We start from the raw sequence: 14,739 nt of genomic DNA, 5'->3' as shown, positions 1-14,739 counted from the left end.
TGGTTAGTTTGAGTCTTTTTATGCTCATGATGACATGGCACCTGCTCCTGTTTGGCCAAAATGACAGTTTGCTCATGAAATGTGCTGTGTGTGTGTGTGTGCGCGCACGTGTGTGTGTGTTGGGACTGCAGGAGGATGAGGAGGCAGATGGTTGATAAGGTCCAAGCTCAGCCGGGGGTGGTGAATTAGAAAGAGGACCATGACAACCTCACAGCCAGACACAGGACCACACACACACAGGGCAGTGTGCCGACCATTCACCACCCCATATGGAAGTCTGTCAGACGCTGGGCTGAAGAGGCGGATCAGAGACAGGCGGAGATAGATGTGAGCTCTGAACGTGCTCAGAGAGTATAGTGTGCAGTGCAGCTGCATGTTTTAGCCACCAGGGAGCGCGGTGGAGGTCAGAGAAGTAATACCCCCTTTTGATAGACTGTAATAAAGTCAGCTGACCTGCATGAATGTGTATTGTGTACAAATGTCTGTGTGTGTGTGTGTGCGTGGGTCTGAAGTCCAGAGGTCACAAAGACAGGCTCAGTGGGATGTTGTGTATGATTAGAAACCCACAGAAAATGTCCGTCTCCTACCGAGGCCGTGTTGTTTAGAGCAGAACAGCGCTGTCTCTGACAGGGAGCAGGTGTGAAGAACATAATCCCCCATTACCTCCTGGACCACTGTAATCTCTACTAATGGCCTTATGTCAATGGCATCATTCGCACTTCTCCTTAATGCGAATATTTCAATGCTATTACTATTCATGACATTTGTGGTCACAAGAATAAGTTACTTTGCCTATTATATAATGTGTCTATTTTAAATATTTTTTTCCAGATATACACAGTAGAGGTGTTAAATTCCTAGTGCTATACTATAGAGTGGGTATTTTCCACAGTGGCCAATCATCAACCAAGCCTTTTCAACAGCAAAAACAAAATCACCAACAAAACAAACTTTGTGGGCATAAAACATCACCAACAGAACATCCTCCAAGGGCATTTCAATGGGGTTATCAAGCAGGCACCTTCCTTCATCTGTGTTTAATCCAATTAGGCCAGAATCATTAGAATCATTTAGGCTGGATTCAGTGAAAGTCACATCCTGTCACTCTCATTAGTTAGGCCATTGATTGGCGGCCGAGTCACACCCAACCACATCACCGCATTCTGGAATACATACTGCTTGGCAGGTGCATGTCTTTCTGTGGTGAGGTTACCAGTGTGAATGAATGTTCATACTGTAGTCTGTCTGTGTAATATCATGGGCAGGTTGTGTTCATGTTAGAATTACAGTATGGGGATAAATCCACTGATATTGTCACACCTGAGAGTGTTATAAGCTGATCAAATGAATGCAACTACAGACTGAAATGGGTTCTCCTGACGCTTCAGTATTTCTGATTACCCTCTTCATCTATGCATGCAAGGTGACCCTGAGGCTGAATATGTTTCTGTGAAATGGCATATTTCTTTATTTACCAGATCCAATGTGCTATAAATCCAATGCCCAACATATTGTGAATCCTCGTGTCAAGCGAGGGGCGAGGAGTGCACACCCTCTCTGCAAGAGTGATCACTGAGGCCACTGTCCCCCATCACAGAGCCAGTCTATGGAAATCTGCAGCCTTTAATGAGATATGTTAATGATAATTATGATTATGACCCGTGAGACTTGAGCTTTCTCCGAGTAATTACTGATAAAAACTCAGCAGGAGCTGGAGCAAGCCAGGGAGAGAGAGAGAGGGGGGGGGACTGAAGGAGAGAGAAAGGGAGGGAGAGAGGTACAGTGGGCAGTGCTTCGAATTGGCCAGCTTCACTCGCGGTCCGCGCGTGGGATCACGCGGTATCACGCGACTTTAATTTGTATTTTTCCAGTGAGACGCTGCAACAACCCAAACAACCGGTAGATGGCTCAAGTGAGCAGGGTGTCTCGTAAAAAGAAATGGAGCCTGGAAAACCCTACACAGACTTCACTACAGACTTTAGCAGACTGGTTTAGAAATAATGTAATAGCCAGAAATATGCCTGCCCTAATAAAGACATATTTGGTTAACTGCGAGTGAATCCCGTTTGCAGCCGTAGAGACGCAGGACAAATTAAACATTCTGGTTTTCTCCGAGTGCAACGATGATAGACAGACATCATTTGGACAAAATATAGAGTATTAACCTCCGTTGCTCAGCCAAATGCCTTCCTGTTACGTCCTGTTATCACGGAGTTAGGCCTACAGGCGATAAACGATTTTTGATGGTCACAAGTTTACTTCATTAGGGACTGTTCGTTATTTATTTAAGGGGCTACCGGAGGAGTTTGGGGAGCATTAGTCCAAAAAGACGTGACCCTCCCTCGCCAGCAATACATTTTTCTATGACCCTCCAAAGTGATTATGAAAAAATCACTGTCAACTTTTTCCGGGTTTATCGCCTACTGTATTTGAACGTTTTCACATATTTGGCCATAAGCCGTTTATCATAGGCTATCACGAAACCAAACTACAAAGGCGAACACTTTAACAGGGGGAATTAATTGGGCATGAATCATGCTGAACGCTATTTCGCTACCTTAGAATAATAAGGTTCTATCTGCGTTTTGAGTAGGTAACCGGGACGATTGAAACGGGGACGAATGAAACATTCCGGTTTTCTCCGAGTGCAACGATGATAGACAGTCATCATTTGGACAAAACATGGAGCATATTAACCTCCGTTGCTCAGCCAAATGCCTTCCTGTTACGTCCTGGTATCACGGAGTTACGAGCGATAAACGATTTTTGATGGTCACAAGTTTACTTCATTAGCGGTTTATTTTTTTGGATTATTAAAGAGTGTTTTTCATTTAAAGGTTTGACTTCGTGCTTATTCAGTAGAGCATTTAGTGCTCTCCCCAATCCCAGACGTTCACATTGCATGTTTGTTTGTAATGGATGCAACCGCGAGATAGGCTATGCGTTTGACAATAAGTTGTTAACAGAACCAAGACATATAGCCCAGCAGCAATCTAGGGACTGATCGTTATTTATTGAAGGGGCCACCGGAGGAATTTTGAGTGCTTCAGTTGGAAGTTGCATGACCCTCTCTTGCCTGCTAGAAATTGTTCAATGACCCTCCGACAGAATTGTTAAAAAAAGACATGACCCTCCCCTGCCAATTGTCTTCCGCCCGCGCCACAACCACACACTTTGTGATAACATTCTTAAATCAGTCTTTCCCGTGAGCTTGCATGCTACCAGTCCTTCCTTTTCAAATGTGTTGCGCCTGTTTGCACAATTTCACAAATAATAATATGTGATTAATAGTATGACAAATAATCCCTGTGCACGGGGACCGAAACAATGCATGCCAACTTTTTCCGTGTTTATCACGTATTTTAACTTTCCCCGCTGTCTTGCCGTTTTAATGTTTTCCCGTAGAATATCCTATATTTTAATACTCTCATAACAGCCCTGCCATCTGGCCTGTCTCTGTGTTGCCCTGTTGCTACCCCTTGCCCTTCCAACGAAACAGATGTCTTCAAATCATCGTTTTCCTTGCTTGAAGGCGAACTTAGAGTGATGTTAACCTATTTAAGTTTAACGGCGCGATTGCCGTGAGAGCACGATTCATTGGCGCTTGCATGTTCGGCCTTATGTCTACGTGCGCACCTGAGGCTACTCAGCTGCAAGAGAAATAATTTCCCCTCTTTGTATGTTCACTGCAAGTTGGCCTACCATAACTTACCAACTCTGCACTGTAGACTGGCTATTTATATTTTTCTGTGAAATAAGCAAATGTATTTGTTCAACTTTATGAAGCAGAATTACGCATAGGGTACTTGGAACATAATACATTTGACAAAGGACAGATGAATGTTGCTAGTGACAAAATATTAACTTTCAGTGTTTTACGATGTCTTTGTCATGGGGAAGTGTTTTTCCCCATGCATTTATTCTAGGTTACTGTCAGTGACTGCCGTGAGAGAAGCGGGTTCTGTGTTTCGTTCATGTCAGTGACTGACGCGAGAGAAGCGGGGTCTGTGTTGTGTTGTGTTGCGTTGCGTTAATTTATTTTCATTGGGCATACCGTGCCGTGCCGTCCACAGCTCTTCAGTTCTGACAAAGCCAAAATTACTCCTTAGCGCGTTTGTATGGTTATATTGCTTGACTGGGGGGGGGGTGTCCCAAGCAGCTTTCAGCCATAAGGCTACTTTGAGAACATTTCAATTCACCCGACACTAATATTCAAAATGTTGAAAACTATTTCGGCATAGCCTATAAAGCAGTTTAATTAAATGGAATGTTAGTTGTAAACAAACGAGCTACTTGGTGAGGCTTGGCCTCACAGATGCGCTCGTGCCTTAGATGGCAGGAAAAATCTTCACGATAGGCCTATTAACTAACCACCCGATTCACGTTGGCTGGGGGGAAGGGGGGCCATCAGACAATTGTGCCCAGTTAATCCGGCCCTTCCCCCAAAAAATCACACCTTCCCACCTCTGACAGCTTAAAAGAAGTCAAGAGGACTCCTTACTCACAGACCTATTCACAAACCTGCGGTTTTGAAATCCTATGCAGCTACAGGAGCTTCCAATCGCGAGGAAGCAATTTTGCATTGTAGGCATAACTAACATGCAATAACGCCGCCAACAACAACCAAAACTAGGCTAATCATTGTCAACATGTAAATTAAATGTAACATTATTGTGAATCAAATTAAAATGTTCTCTTTTGCAAACGTAGGCATAGTAACAGAATAATTTAATAATGTTACAAGATACTACATCAATCCGTATGTTTCATTGGGCTACTAGGCTATTTGTTTTGCCTTGATTCATTTAGGCTAGGCCTTTTTATTCAGGGGCCATATTCACAAAGAATTTTAAGGCTAAAAGTAGCTCCTAACTGGCGAATTTAGGAGCAACTCCTAAAAATAATGGGCTTGTCACTCCTAACTTTAGGACTCCTAATTTTTTCACAATAAGTAATTCACGAAGCATTTTAGACCTAAAAGTAGCACCTAAGTCTGGGACAGCTTAAATCGAGAGGACTCCTAACTCACTAAGACCTATTCATAAACAGCTTTTTTGTGGCATTTTACGTTGCGATGTTTTGAAATAGCCTATGCGCAACAGGAGCTTCCAATTGCTAGGGAACAATTTTGCATTCATAAAAGGGATGCAATAACGCCACCAACAACAACACAAACTACTCATTGTTAACATGGAAATGAAATGTAACGTTTCATTGTGAATCAAATTAAAATGTTCTCCTCTTTGCAAACGTAGCCTAGGGATATGGTGACAGATTAATGTAATAATGTTGCAAAGGTAGGCTACTGCATCAATCCATAGGCCTATGTTTCATTAGGCTACTAAGCTATTTGTTTTGCCTTACTCTTTATTCATTTAGGCTAGGCCTTTTTATTCAGTTATTAATCATCTTCCGTCCTTCACACTACTTGTGTAGCGCACGCATTCTCCGACCTGTCACCTGTCAGTCATCATCGGAAGAGAGGTGTTTGGAATTCCCGCGTTACAATCGTCAGCCAATCAAGGTGGTCACTTCAGTCAAGCTCGTGCATGAGTAATGACGTCATCCATAGCCACGAAGACTCACTCCTAGTTTAGGAGTTGTCTGAAAGGCTTTGTGAATAACGTTTAAGAGAAAACTCCAATCTAAAATCTTTAAGTGCGATTTAGGAGTAGCCTACTCCTAGTAGTAAGATAAAAGCCTTTGTGAATAGCCTACGGCCCCAGTTATTCATCATCTTCCGTCCTTGTGTAGCGCACGCATTCTGAGACCTGTCACTCATCATCGTAAGGGAGGTGTTTGGAATCATGCCCGCGTTACAATCATCAGCCAATCAGCCAATCAAGGTGGTCACGCTTGCCCATTTACCCAAATTAATGGTCGAATATTACTGATGATCATTGTTATTTAAGAACATGCAGTGTGCGTAGGGTACCAAAAACATCTTGCTCGTAAAAAAGCATCATAACGCACATTCTGGCGGGTCTGTTATTTACTGTAGGCTGCGCAAACCACATGCCTTTATTTTGGGCAAGCCTGCATTCATTCAACCTTTATTTATTCTCGGAGGGTCATTGAGGGAAGCCCTCATTTTCAATGAAGCCGAAATTACAGAAGCGAAGCAAAGCGCTCCACAAACAAGACAACATTCGAGGCCTTCTGTTGAAGAATTTTATATAAAGCCTGCGCTGACAGTAATCCTCCTGCCCCTGATAGGCCTACCACAGCTGTGGATAGTGTGGAATGTTCAAGTAATAACACAATCCAATGTGTGTCTCAATTGTCCCCCGCTGACCACCTCACACATTTCTCTAGATTTTGCAACGAACTTACATGACACAATGCCATAAAAATATGCCAGTTTTAGGACACAGAATAATGTTTGTAATGATACCAGGTAGGCCAGGTATTGTCGAAGGTGCATGGTGAAGTGAAATTCTTACTTTGGAAAACAAACATTTGCCGATATCATCGCCGATCATCAGAATATTGCAATAGATTCTGTGTTCTGGACTGCAGGTAACTTGTTAAGCATCTTTGACGGTAGTCTATTAAAAATTAAAAAAAAGTTTTCGATGTCCCAAACGGAGAGCCATACTTTATTGTTTTTAACGATCTCTATGCTACTCACAAAAATGTAGGCATGGGGACATGATGAAGTAGGTTATCCAACTGTCGTGTGTTAAATTATTGTGATTACGAGCCAGTGGTTTTCAAACATTATGTGTGACTCGGACATCTAACTAAATGCAACAGGCTCATATCGTCCTCGCATTCGCAAAATGAGGACCAGTGTTTTGTCAAATTGCAAATAGCTATTCGTTTTAACTATTTTTTTTTATGATAGTAGCCTATACAAAAAGCACTTTATACTATCTTAATATTGGAATATGGGGAGGGAAGTGGCGCGTCTGCAGTCAGCCAAATATGAATGTAATTCTGCGGCATAAAGCAGATGTAATTGTTTATCGTACAGAAAAATAAAAATGACATGTCAAGCAGTCAATCGAGGTAATGTTTAATTATGCATGATTTATTTTGTTATTGAATTCGTAGGCTGGGATTACTCTCGGCAACAATTATGTAAGGGACGGCAGGCAGAGCGATGTACAGTGGCAGAGCGACGCACAGTGGCTGAAAGTGGTACTAAAGCTTCTCGCAGCTTCACGCCGCGTAATGCGCGAATGAAGTGGTCATTTGAAAGCAATGCCCACTGTTGATGGACAGACAGAAAGAAAGACAGAGAGGAGACAGGGGGAGGGAGCAACAGAGAAGAGTCAGAAAGAAAGAGGGAGAGAAGGGAAGAAAGAGAGAGGGGACAGAAAGAAGGGTCAGATAGCTACTCCACCAGACTCAGTCAACAACAATAACAACAACAACAGCAGTTTTCTATTTAACAACAAAAACAACAGTAGTATTTAATTAACTATTTAACAGCACACATGATTTCACCCAGGTCTTCACTCTGCATTATTCTGGTCAGACTTCAGTGAAGTCAGAGGAAAATAAAGGAAAATTAATGAATTTGTAATTGTATTAGATTGCATCATATCACATTGCACCGAAACAAACTGCACTGAATCGTATATATTCATATTGTCCCTGAATCGTGCCGTAGCCAAATGTATCTGAATATGTATCACACCATGGTGAAAGGAATGTGATGCCCACCCCTACAGACCCCACGGAAGTCATCACTCTATTGCTCTGTGCTGACAGTAGCTGCAGTTTGCCCCCAATTTTCTCAAGCAAATGTCCACTATTGGACTAGGGAATCATGAGTTGAAAAATGCATAAAATATTAGTCAAATTAATGAATTCACAACAGGAGGTGGATTGGCTCTAGATTCACATAGGTATACTGCAGCTAAGGTTGATGGAAGGTTGTCCTGAAATTTTGAACGCTTAGTTGAATTCACAACACCTCCCTTGATTAGGATTAACAGCTAAGCATAATAACAATCAGCGATTTACCTGTGTTCCCAAGGAGTGGCTCAGAGCCCAGCTAGTGCTGCCCTGTAAACAAAGCCAACTAGTTGGCTGCCATTTGCAATACCTCTGGGGCCAAATTCAGATAATTTATTCTGTTGTGTTCTGATGGGACACACCAGAAGTGTTGAAGTGTCAACACTATCAGAGTTGATTTCACACAAGGATTTTTTTGCTGTGGTAAACAACACAAGTTCACTGGATGAGTTTGATCTGCTTTAAGATGCTGCTTTGCCACTGCAAATGCTTGCTTAAAGGCCTACGCACATGGCCGGCGCCGCCACAGCGATTTATGGCAGGCGACCGGCAATGGAATAGAATCTATTGAAGTGAATGGTGCAACGCACACAGCAAGTGGAACGACAGGGCGACTGTCACCGTCGCTCGACCCTTTTCTATTTTTCGGGGCGATTTTGATACGTCATAATAGAAAACAGCTGTCTGGCCACTGAATCGATGGGTGATCGCGTTGCCAGCAGTGTGTGTAGTAAAGCAATTGCAGAATTCCACCTTCGTGTTTGACTGTTGTATCGCCCGCCATGTGCGGTGGGCTTTAGAGATGCATAGAGATCTTTGGGCTTTCTTAAGATTGTAAAATCGTGAAAAACGTCAGTGGGACAGTGTACTGTAGCTAGCTTAACCAGCTTTGGTTAGATGCTAGGCTGCTAAAAACGATGCTGCCCCTCGGCTATATAGGCTAAACGTCTAAATATTAGCCTGAGGCTCGAATGAAATGTAGAGCTTGTAAAGCTATATGTTACCCAGCATTTAATGTCGTGTAACGTTGCACAGGTTCTGTGTTAAGTTAGAGGATGAAGAACACGTTCATTTTTGGCTATGACTGATTTAGTTTGGCCAACGACTCAATGGTTTTTCAATGTTTCAGATGATAAAATATTTGTGTGGTTGGTGCAAAAACGTACGGTAGCCTGTCATATTATCCCTAAATTCGCGTAATAGACTGTATGGTCCGAATGGAGTGAAATATATCAACTTACCCTTTCCAAACGTTGTAGTTGCGACAGCGTGGTCGAGATTCGTTTCCAATCCTGCCTTCCTCCAGGGGAATCCCCGTAGTTGGTACAAATGCGCATGCGTGAACTTCAAGAATCTCACTCCGGCCCAGATACTTGACAATTTAAGTTTTGTCAACTGAGCTATTCCACTTTACAATGTTAAATCGATGGAATGGTTGAGATTAATGATAATAACAAGTTTGGAAAGCTAAATGAAGGTTTTGAGTTTTGTGTGCTGAAAATCTTTTGTAAGCGTAACAGATGCCAAGTTTGATTTTTTACAGTGCACTGTGACGTGGGACAGACTGGACATACTTTAAAGGGTCCTCATTTGATGAGCTAACTCAGAGCAGCAGGCGGCCTCTCATACTGCACTGCTCATGTCTCGTGTGAGCAAATATTTACAATCAATTTTAGAAATATTAAGCAGACTCCCAGTGCCCGCCAGAATTATTGGTGAAAGATATTTATTTATTTTATATTCATTTTTCTCAAAATACATTTGCTTCCCTTCAATGTTGGATTTTCCAACATAGTTTTCATTGTCAGAGAAATCACCAAAAGATGATTTACACCTGTTTTTAGTCAACTTTACCTGGGGTGCCAATACCGGTGATTCTGGGGGGCACTGTACATATGCCAATCCCTTGCCATTCATAATCTAACTGCCTGGTAACCTTGTGCACAGCCTGGTCGGAGCAATGATGCATAACATCAGTTCTTCATCACTCCCAACAGTTATTGGTGGTTGGCTGCTTGTATGGCTGTAAATCAGAATCTAATTTGACTTGGAACTACAGTACTAACAGGAAGAGTTTAGGGCAATTCCATGGAAAATTGTGTTTTTTGTAACATCCATAACGCCAATAAAATGTGATGGTATGGTATGATGTGAATGATTACATGAAATTTGAGCATTTGCTATTTTTGGCTGAAGAATGTACATGAGAAAAAATGCACAAACAATGAATGTTATCATTCACATCATACAAATGCCAAGGCATTTCACTGGTGTTATGGATGTGACAAAAAGTAAATTTTCCGTGGAATTGCCCTTTAGATTTATTGTATTCAATTAACAGACATTTTTATCCAGAGCGACTTGCAACAATGAGGAATAACATTGAAGCCACTCAGCAGAGAGGAGACCTTAACAATCAATACTACAACAATACATACTACTGCCAGAGGAGACCTCAGGTAACAATCAATACTACAACAATACATACTACTGCCAGAGGAGACCTCAGGTAACAATCAATACTACAACAATACATACTACTGCCAGAGGAGACCTCAGGTAACAATCAATACTACAACAATACATACTACTGCCAGAGGAGACCTCAGGTAACAATCAATACTACAACAATACATACTACTGCCAGAGGAGACCTCAGGTAACAATCAATACTACAACAATACATACTACTGCCAGAGGAGACCTCAGGTAACAATCAATACTACAACAATACATACTACTACCAGAGGAGACCTCAGGTAACAATCAATACTACAACAATACATACTACTACCAGAGGATAAGGATGAGTGCAGAGGTTTAGTACTCGTCAAAGTGTAGTCAAGGAGATAGTGTAGTCAAGGAGATAGTGTAGTCAAGGAGATAGTGTAGTCAAGGAGATAGTGAGAGAAGAGTAAGGGGGCAGAAGTAGAGTGAGGGAGGAAGGGAAGTGTGTGTTGGGTTGTTAGAGGGAGGGAGGAAGGGAAGTGCATGTTGTGTGTGTTGGGTTGTTAGAGTGAGGGAGGAAAGTAAGTGCATGTTGTGTGTTGGGTTGTTAGGTGTGTTGGGTTGTTAGGAGGGTTGGGTTGTTAGGAGTGTTGGGTTGTTAGAGTGAGGGAGGAAGGGAAGTGCATGTTGTGGGTTGGATTGTTTGGTGTGTTGGGTTGTTAGGAGGGTTGGGTTGTTAGGAGTGTTGGGTTGTTAGAGTGAGGGAGGAAGGGAAGTGCATGTTAGGTGTGTTGGGTTGTTAGGAGTCGTAGTCGAACAGGTACTCTCGGAAGAGTTGGGTCTTCAGGAGTCTCGCATCCCATTCAAGAGTTTAGCATCCACCATCCCATAAACAAACAAACAAAGAAACAAAAAAGAAAAAACAACTGTACACTCTGCACTTAATCTCTGAATGGGCAACATGTCCTTTAATAGGAAAGGGGTCAGATTGATTGGTCTGCAGTGCAGATCGCAGCGCAGGCCGATGTGGTATACGGAGCACCTTGTCTGCACTTCAAGGGCCACTTTGTCCAGTGTGAAAAGCCTTTTGTGTGCCGGGCGAGCGGGCTATTGACCGTCCGGCCGTTGACCTTACCCAGACACCCTGAGGGATGCGCGGGGGCGGCGCTCATTCCCTGTACGCGTCCTCCGCTCCAGGCGATGATGGAGGCACGGAGCGAGAGCTTGAGGAATGGGGAGAGCCTGCTCGGAGACACTCTAGAGAGCTTTGGATCGATCGAAGAGGTGGCTAGTGCTAAAGAATGCATCTAGGGAGAGGGAAATAGAGAGAGGGAGGGAGGAAGGGAGGGGAAGTGTCTGTGATCACAGTAATTGTGAACGATTTCTGGAAACTCTGTTACGTGACCACCAAACATAAAGCAGTTCATTTGGTCTAAGGAAGATATTCAGAATTATTTATTACTGCACCATATGTTTCCTTTAAGTTTTATTAGAAATACATAATAACATATTAATGACTAGTTACAGCACCTTGGTACACTAGACAATAGCATGCAACCTTATTAGAAAAGCATAATAACATACTAGAATTGCAGTTCCGAGGAACTGCAAGAGTGGGTTTGATCAGGGGCCTCATCCAAGGATTCCAACGGCACCTCATTTATGAAAATCGGACATACGGGTCAAAAGTTACATGCACACACCTTCATATACACAGACAGCCCAGCCCAGCCCATTAGACAGTGCCAGATGGCTTAGAACTCTTCCAGGTGCAAGCTTAAACAATTAGAGCTGTGATGTCACAATCGAAATTTGAATTCTGAACATTCCGCCATTCATTTCAATGGGGCCGAAAAACGCAGAAAAACGGGAATAACGTGAAAACGACAAGGGCCAGCGACACGAAAGTAACAAGCTCCCTACACCGGTTCGGGCCTGAATTTTTGGAGTTGGAACCGCCCTGAATTTTTGGAGTTGGAACCGCGTCGATAGCTGAAACGGTCTAGGAGCAGTAGTTCGTACAAAAAGTGGGTGAATAGGAAGATATAATAAAAAGTAAACTTAAGAAGAACAATAGTGGGCTTGCTGGATCAAACCCACTAATTAATGACTAGTTACAGCACCTTGGTACACTAGACATTAGCATCAGGGTGCGATTTGTAAGGGGGGATGGTTAGGATTTCCCCCCCTCTGGTTTTCCTATCCCTACCTCTGCTAAATTATTTTTATCGTCAGGGGGCACAACATTTTTCCCCCTCTGCCCCTCATATTGATTAATGCTACTTCATATAAGTAAAGCGCTGCAACGTGAGAACAGTCTAGTAGGCTAGCCTACATAATAATCTGACATCAGAAACGCACCGTCACCGTCAGCACTAATGCTGCTGACACAGTGGCTGCGTGATAACTTAATTTGGCCTTGATCGTGCAGGATCATTATTTTTTCAATTTTTGCAATATTACACACTTGGCTACTGAACGCAAATCAGCAGGAGAGAGAATGCACATAGCCTACGCAGCGTGTAGCGCAATGTGTAGGCTATTTGGTTACCAACTAACACTGTTAGCCAATTCGCTAACTTAAGACTTCAGTGCCATCATATACAACATTTTTTTACACAACAAATACAGAAAGGATGGAGGCAGCAAAAGTAGAGAAGTCATTTCAGATGCATGGGGCAAGAACAAGGTGAATTTGTATGCTTGTCAAAACGTAGTCCTACCCTGCATTAGAGGAGCTGATCATCATACCAAGCACACTCACTGTTTAAAGTCATACACCACGGTAAACTAAAACTAAAATGTTACAAAGGTGGCAAAAACAATATAGGGTATTATTAGCCATGACATTACTAGGCTATGAATCGTTCGTTCATTTTTTTTTTTTTTTTTGGGGGGGGGGGGGGTTTACAAACTTATTCAAAAATCCCCCCCCCCCCCCCCCCCCCCTCTGGTTTTTACACAAATCGCACCCTGATTAGCATGCAACCTTATTAGAAATGCATCATAACATATTAATGACTAGTTACAGCACCTTGGTACACTAGACATTACTTTATATACATCTTTCATATACTTACTTTATATACACTAATTATACACACTCAAAGATGTATCATTTACAGTACGTATCCAGTTATGTGCTTAAAATGTTAATTAATATGTGTTTTATGTTTATTTAATCTCTGTGAGTTAAGACCTGTGAGTGCAGTAAGGGCAGTTGTGTACGTCCACAATACAGAGGAAACAGGGGACCATTCTACATGGACAACACGTCCGCACTATGCCGTGCATGACAGTGAAAAAACAAGACAGAAGTCAACAAAAACACATATAGCATTCAATGTATGTATGTATAATTGAATTTGCATCCATCCCACGGCTGATGCGGATCTGGTCCAAATGAGGCCTGCGTCCGGGCCACGGCCGCCCACTCATGGGGGAAACCCCTCCTGTGTGCTGGACCTCCATCCAAGAATACCGATCGCGGAGCAGCATCCTTCAAAGCGAATCCATCACGTCGGAACAGAGAGGGGACCAGTCAGTGCTGCCAATCATCACCGCAGCTGCTGACGCCTTCTCTCACCGCTGCACTGACTGCTCCTGACAGGAGTATACACACACACATACACACACACACACACACACACATCACACACACATACGCGTGTGCACACACACAAAGACACACGCTGACTCTTCCTGACAGGTTCCCGCTTGAAGATCATTCTGAAACCTCTCCCCCACACACTTACAAACAAACACACACACACACTGCATATGTACACTCATACAGATACATACACACAAAAGCATCTGCATTTACACACACAGATACACAGGCACACACATAAGCACACACACACCCACACATGCTGACTCCACCTGTCAGACTTCTGCTCTGAGACACTCCTATCAGAAATCTTTCCCTATACTTAACCCTACTCCCAGGGCACCCACAGAGCTCTCAGGCAACACACACACACACATACACACACCACCAGGTTCTAACGCAGCACAGCTACCCACTATCGCTACAGGGGTAACAGCTGCTATTATCTCCCTCTCTCCCTCACACACACACACAGATTTAGACCCAACACCACACATGCACACATCTGGCTTACTTGCTTCTAAACTAGATAAAAACAGCCTGATACACAGCACACACAAGTAAAAGGAAAGAATGCTACATAACGAAGTGACCAGACAGATTTGTTGATAGTTTGACTGATTGATCCAAAAGAGAAAACCTGAATAAAGATGTGAGAGAGCTCAATGGCATCCAGACTGAATAGTCCTGAGATGGAGAGCTCAATGGCATCCAGACTGAATAGTCCTGAGATGTGAGAGAGCTCAATGGCATCCAGACTGAATAGTCCTGAGATGTGAGAGAGCTCAATGTCATCCAGACTGAATAGTCCTGAGATGTGAGAGAGCTCAATGGCATCCAGACTAAAGTTTCTCAAGCCATTCAGTGCACTCTCTAAGGGTTTCCCCCCCATGAAAATGCATTAGCCTGATGACTGATGAAAGCTTTAAGCG

Source organism: Alosa sapidissima, chromosome 3 (assembly GCF_018492685.1).
Source record: "Alosa sapidissima isolate fAloSap1 chromosome 3, fAloSap1.pri, whole genome shotgun sequence".
In the NCBI taxonomy this organism is placed as follows: domain Eukaryota; kingdom Metazoa; phylum Chordata; class Actinopteri; order Clupeiformes; family Clupeidae; genus Alosa; species Alosa sapidissima.
This window is presented reverse-complemented; position numbering follows the sequence as displayed.